The sequence below is a fragment of the Puma concolor genome, chromosome A3 (assembly GCF_028749965.1).
Source record: "Puma concolor isolate L17-30 chromosome A3, mPumCon1.1.hap2, whole genome shotgun sequence".
Taxonomy (NCBI): domain Eukaryota; kingdom Metazoa; phylum Chordata; class Mammalia; order Carnivora; family Felidae; genus Puma; species Puma concolor.
The window spans coordinates 115,619,303-115,625,322 of NC_141669.1; the positions used below are offsets into that span (position 1 = coordinate 115,619,303).

Here is a 6,020-nt window from a genome sequence, read left to right on the forward strand (position 1 = left end):
AATCGTAGTCCCCACCTTGAATGGCTATCATGAGGAGGAAATGAGAGAGAAGTGTTCCTGGCACATGGAAGGTACTCAGACAATGTCATCTGTGGGTGATGTCATCGTACTATTGTTACCTGGACTTCAGGATGTTGGGCCTTATCACTAAAGGCCCCTCCCACTTGGACAGTGTGTGACTGCCATTGTCTCCCTGATGTTAGCAGGTTCAAGACAGACAATAGGGCCCCTGTTCTCTAGACTCAGGCTTGTCCCAGGACACAGAGGTCTTCAGTTACACAAAGGACCTCAGAGGATGGGACATTGGGTATTTCAGGAAAAGGCATTACCACCTTCAGGGTGTAAACAGGCAGGCGAATGGTGACAGCCTGGGAAGGCCGCCAGGAAGGAACTTCTCCTATCTACAAGACATGGGCGAGGCCAAGAGGGACACCAGGGGACAGGACAAGACCCTGCTCGAGACACTTACACAGGGTCAGCAAACACTTGCTGGGCAGTTGCTGAGTGCCAGGCTCCGCAGCTTCCACATACACCCCCAACTCCCAGACACAACTTTGCCATCTGTTCTCCACACATCACATTCCACTGTTTCTCTAAATCGTACTGAGTCTGAGGTTTGAACCATCTCTGACCAGGAAGATGAGAAAGTCAACCTCCATCTTGTCTGGGGCAGGTCCCTCCTGGCTCCCTAGGGTCGTGCAAGGATCTGAGGGGAAGGAGGGCTTCGAGGAGCCTGGAAAATGGGGTAGGGCCTCTCTCTGGTCTTTGGTCCCATCTGGTTCCAATGATGGGATCCCTGTTCCACCCACGACCCTTCAGAGGACAGTGGCTCCAACACCCAGTCTGAGGCACTTCTCCGAAATAGCCATGGCTCCCGGGTTCCAGCCACCCATGACCTCTTTCTGGAGGAGGGGCTTCCTGGAGGTTGATGGATAAATAACCCGCTTCCTCACCGCCTGGGGCAGGGGGCAACTCCAACCCCACACAGCACCCTACAGGTCCGAGCTCAGGTGCCCACGGGGGTCACTTGCTCGAACACACCTTTCTGGGCCAGCTCCTTCTCCACCTCTCTTTCCTCTTCTACCAGCAACTCCTGGGATCACCTCTCAAATCAGCCACCTGCACTCAAACCCTGCTCTCAGGGTCTGCTTCTGGGGAACCCAAACCAAGATAAGCATTTGCTCTACAGGTATCACGCTAAGGGTCTCACCCGGCCTTCCCCACGGCCTCTGGCAGCCCCACTTGACAAATGAAGAGACTGAGACTCTGAACACTCACCATGACTACCAAGCAGCCCCTAACCATTACCCCACACTGCCACTCTCCACTCTGTGCCTTCATCTCTGCCTCCCCACCTTCAGTCTCTACTTCCCGTAAAGAAGGAGAAGGGTTGTCTTCTGTGCCAACCTCCTTCTGTTTGGGGCCCCAAAGCAAAACCACCCTCCATGCACCTCTGAGGCGGGAACCCCCAGACCTGGAGCTCCAAGACTCCACCACCTTCCTTGGCCGGGGAAGCGAAAACTCTGCTTCCTTCCAAGGCTTAGCAGCAGCAGCAAATAAAAAACACCAGTGATTCCTCAGTAAATTACCCTGCCTCACAGGAAGTACTACTCTCTTTGTCTTACAGATGAGAGAACAGGTAATACACAGTCAGTGAGTTGATGGGAACCCAAGCCTCCCACCTGAATCACGTCAGGACAATAACCCAGTATTCTTATTCCTCAAAATAACAGTGACAGCTAAACAGCCTCTAGTCCATGGGGGCCGCTCAGTCCCCAGACAGGACTAAGCACTTCCTGTGAGATTAACATTCCCATTTTATAGATCCATAAACTGAGGCTCAGGGACAGAGAGTAAGTCCTTCCCAGGGCTTCCCTTTCATGAAGGAGACCCCCAGAAAATTCCCCATCTCTCAGCAGAGATTAGTCAATGAGGGGAACAGACAGAATCCATAGGGCTCCAGTCAAATTCGTCCCTCCTGCCTGGTTTAGAGAGGCCACGTTTGGGAAGGGAAAGATCTGCAAGCTTCCGCCAACATCCTACTCCAGTCCCCAGTGACTCAGTTGAGGACATTAACCCCAGAGCCTTTCTGTGCTCCAGACAGAAGGAGGACAGCACTTGGCAGTAATGTTGAGACCCTATCGACATATAGGAATGAGGAGGATCCAGCAAGTTTTAGAGCATCTTCCAACCAAAAAGTCCATGATTTTATGACTCTGAGATTCTAGAATAAGTACATCCCCATCAAAAACACTTTACTGAATCATACTAACATCAGCCATTTGCTTTTGACATTAACCAGAGTGAGAACTTGAGAACTACCTAACATTGAACATTGACCTTGCATTTCCTGGGCAGCTGCTGCCTCCCAGAACCCACTCGCCCACCATCAGCCCCTCTGCCCTGTGTGTCCAGCTGAAGAATGGAGCTTAATACCTACCCTGACCATGCCTCTGTGTTGTGAATGGGAAAATAGTTAATCATGGGGAGAACCCTTAGAAGATCTAAAAGCCACCTAGAGATGAATACAAGTGCCATTCACATGACCATGGGCAGCAGTTAATGGAGTCCATGCTGACAGTGACAGCTGTGCACACTCACAATGGTGGCACCGGGATTCCCAAAAAGGGACATTCCCAAAGAGGACCTTTGCCCACCAAATTTCCCTTTTGCTGGGTAGCCATTCCCCTCTCTGGGCCCGGATTTCAAATCCCACTTTTGCCACGGTGGACATGCTGTGTGACCTTGAGTAAATCATCCAACGTCTGTCAGCCACAATTCTTTTCTCTATAAGATAGAAATTAAAATAAGTGACTTTTCTGGAACGCTTCCTATGGATCAGGCCCTGTGCTGACATCTATATGAGTTGCTTCACAATCCTCACAAATACCAAAAAGACAGAGATGGATTTATTATTTATTTATTTATTATGCCCATTTTTTCAGACATGACAAGTGAGGCTCAGAAGAAAAAGTAACCTGCCCAAAACATGAATAGACACTTCTCTAAAGAAGACATCCGGATGGCCAACAGGCACATGAAAAGATGCTCAACGTCACTCCTCTTCAGGGAAATACACATCAAAACCACACTCAGCTATCACCTCACACCAGAGTGGCCAAAATGAACAAATCAGGAGACTACAGATGTGGAGAAATGGGAACCCTCTTGCACTGTTGGTGGGAATGCAAACTGGTGCAGTCGCTCTGGAAAACAGTGTGGAGGTTCCTCAAAAAATTAAAAATAGACCTACCCCATGACCCAGCAATAGCACTGCTAGGAATTTACCCAAGGGATATAGGAGTGCTGATGCACAGGGGCACTTGTACCCCAATGTTTATAGCAGCACCTTCAACAATAGCCAAATTATGGAAAGAGCCTAAATGTCCATCAACTGAGGAATGGAGAAAGAAATTGTGGTTTATATACACAATGGAATACTACGTGGCAATGAGAAAGAATGAAATATGGCCCTTTGTAGCAACGTGGATGGAACTGGAGGGTATTATGCTAAGTGAAATAAGTCACACAGAGAAAGACAGATACCATATGTTTTCACTCTTATGTGGATCCTGAGAAACTTAACAGAAGGCCATGGGGGAGGGGAAGGGGGGGGAAAAGTTACAGAGAGGGAGGGAGCCAAACCATAAGAGACTCTTAAAAATTGAGAATAGGGGCGCCTGGGTGGCGCAGTCGGTTAAGCGTCCGACTTCAGCCAGGTCACGATCTCACGGTCCGTGAGTTCGAGCCCCGCGTCAGGCTCTGGGCTGATGGCTCAGAGCCTGGAGCCTGTTTCTGATTCTGTGTCTCCCTCTCTCTCTGCCCCTCCCCCATTCATGCTCTGTCTCTCTCTGTCCCAAAAAATAAATAAACGTTGAAAAAAAAAAATTGAGAATAAACTGAGGGTTGATGGAGGTGGGAGGGAGAGGAGGGTGGGTGATGGGCACTGAGGAGGGCACCTGTTGGGATGAGCACTGGGTGTTGTATGGAAACCAATTTGACAATAAATTTCATTAAAAAAAGAAAAAACGAAAAAATTAAAACAAGAAAAAAAGAAAAAGTAACCTGCCCACAGCTACACAGCTACTGAGCGATGGTGGGAATTTGAACCCAGGTCTGTGTGGCCGCAGAGGCATGGCACAGAAAACATGTGTGGAAAAGGGCTGGCTCTACCACGCCCCCGCTGTCCTCCATACACCCCCAACACACTCTCTGACTCAGTTCTGGGTCTGCCGCATCCTGTATTGGGAGCCTCCTCAGGCCCCTCCCGAGAGCTGAAGGCTCTGCCCCAGGCTCTGCACCTCTGATGTCACTCCGAAGGGGAAGGCCCCACCCCCAAAACCACAGAGCCCCCACCCCCTTCCTCCCAGAGGTCTGTTGGCCAGGGGCCCAGTGCCTGTGCCTTCAGGCCTCAGTGATGAGCCCTATCGGTTTTGGCCAGTAGCCCCTTGCCACCTGGTGCCAGGAGGACCCCTTTCTCTGCTGAAGAGCTCCTCTGGGCACAAGTCCCGCCCCACCCACCCAGGCTTCAGAGCTCAGGTTATAAAAGTTGTGTCTTTCTGGGAGGCTGGAGACGAGGCCAGGGAGATTCCGGGCCGTCCTGTTATTGGAGAGGTAAGGACAAGGAGGGCACTTCTCAAATGTTTCTTGAGCACCTACAATAATGTGCAGAGGTGCACAGATTCTTAGTGGTTTGAATCCACGCTCTGCCACCTGTGTGACCTTGTGGTGATTCATTTTTCCTCTCCGAGCCTCAGTTTTGTCATCTGTACATTGGACTTGCTATCAGTGATCCCAGACCATGTGGTGAGGACTCGGGGATGTAATGAAGCTCTCTTTACAAAGTCCTTGGCATGGTGCCTGCCCCTTGACAACAACTCAACTAGAAGTTGGGGCTGGTAGGGATGATTGAAGGCATGAGTTGGAGAGAGCTGGAAGACAGTGTAATGTGTGAAGGGCAGGAAGGGAGGGGAGACCCGACTTGGGTGAACTAATTGAGAAAAGTGCCCAAGTAGAGGCTGACTAAACTCTGGTGGGCTGAACAGCGGGGGGTTTCACATCAGCCTGGAAGCAAAATACGAATAGCTAATGCCATGAGTACAAATTTTCCAGCCCCAAACCTGCATACGCAAGGGAACGGATACGTTTTTTATTATTCAGTGTAATCGTTGTTTGGAGCTCCTATGCCCCCAAGCAACCAAAAACTGACTGCTGCTAATTCAAGGCATCGCTGGGATTTTCTCAGCTACTTCAGAGCAGGCTCAGTGCCTTGGCAGGGGGGGCAGTGTCTACCCTCTGGGGGGCTCCTTCATTGGCGCGGCATGGCAGGGTGTGGTGGTGGTGCCTCGGCGGGCCTGCCTACACTGGAGATGTCTGCATCCCAGCCAGTCCCTGCCTGGCAGCTCCAGAGGCTGCATCTCCTGGTGGCACACCGTAGCCCACCCAGAGCGCCCCCTGCCTGCGGGCTCTGGGGTCCCAACTTTGCCCTTTGGCCACCAGGCAGGGCCGAAGTTCACCTGTTACAAACACACTGGTTGAAATATTGAAATATTTCCCTATTATCTGGTGAGGAAGTGTGGCTTCAAGCCCCTCCCCCCGCTGCCCACCCCAGCCAGTATAAGACCTCCCGCAGGACCCTCATCCCTTCAAGATCCAGAAATCTCCATGGTTCAAAGGGAGAGCTCCATCTTCTAACATCTCACAATGTCACCCGGCCACGTGAACAGCTGTTGAGCACACTGCTTGTCAAGTGCTTTGCACATATTGTTGAGTGTATTCCTCACAACAACTTATGTTTATCCCCATTCCACAGATGAGAACACTGAGGCACAGAGAGGTCCAGTAAGTGGCTCAGGGTCACACAGTCAGGAAGTAGCAGAGCCTGGATTTGAAGGCGGTCCACACGATGGGGAAGGGCACTCCAGGAAGAAGAAAACAAAAGCACTAGTGTGAGGTGGTGAGAAGTGCAGGGTGTGTTCAAGGACTAGCGGATCCGGAATGAGGGAGAAAGACAAGGAAAC

The 6,020-nt window shown here is 50.8% G+C and overlaps 1 protein-coding gene across 1 annotated transcript in view; it reads left to right on the plus strand.

The window, feature by feature from the left end:
* The window catches only part of LOC112869699 (vomeromodulin-like), a 288,979-nt gene that overhangs the window by 238,528 nt on the left and 44,431 nt on the right, over nucleotides 1-6,020 (plus strand). The window lies entirely within an intron of this gene.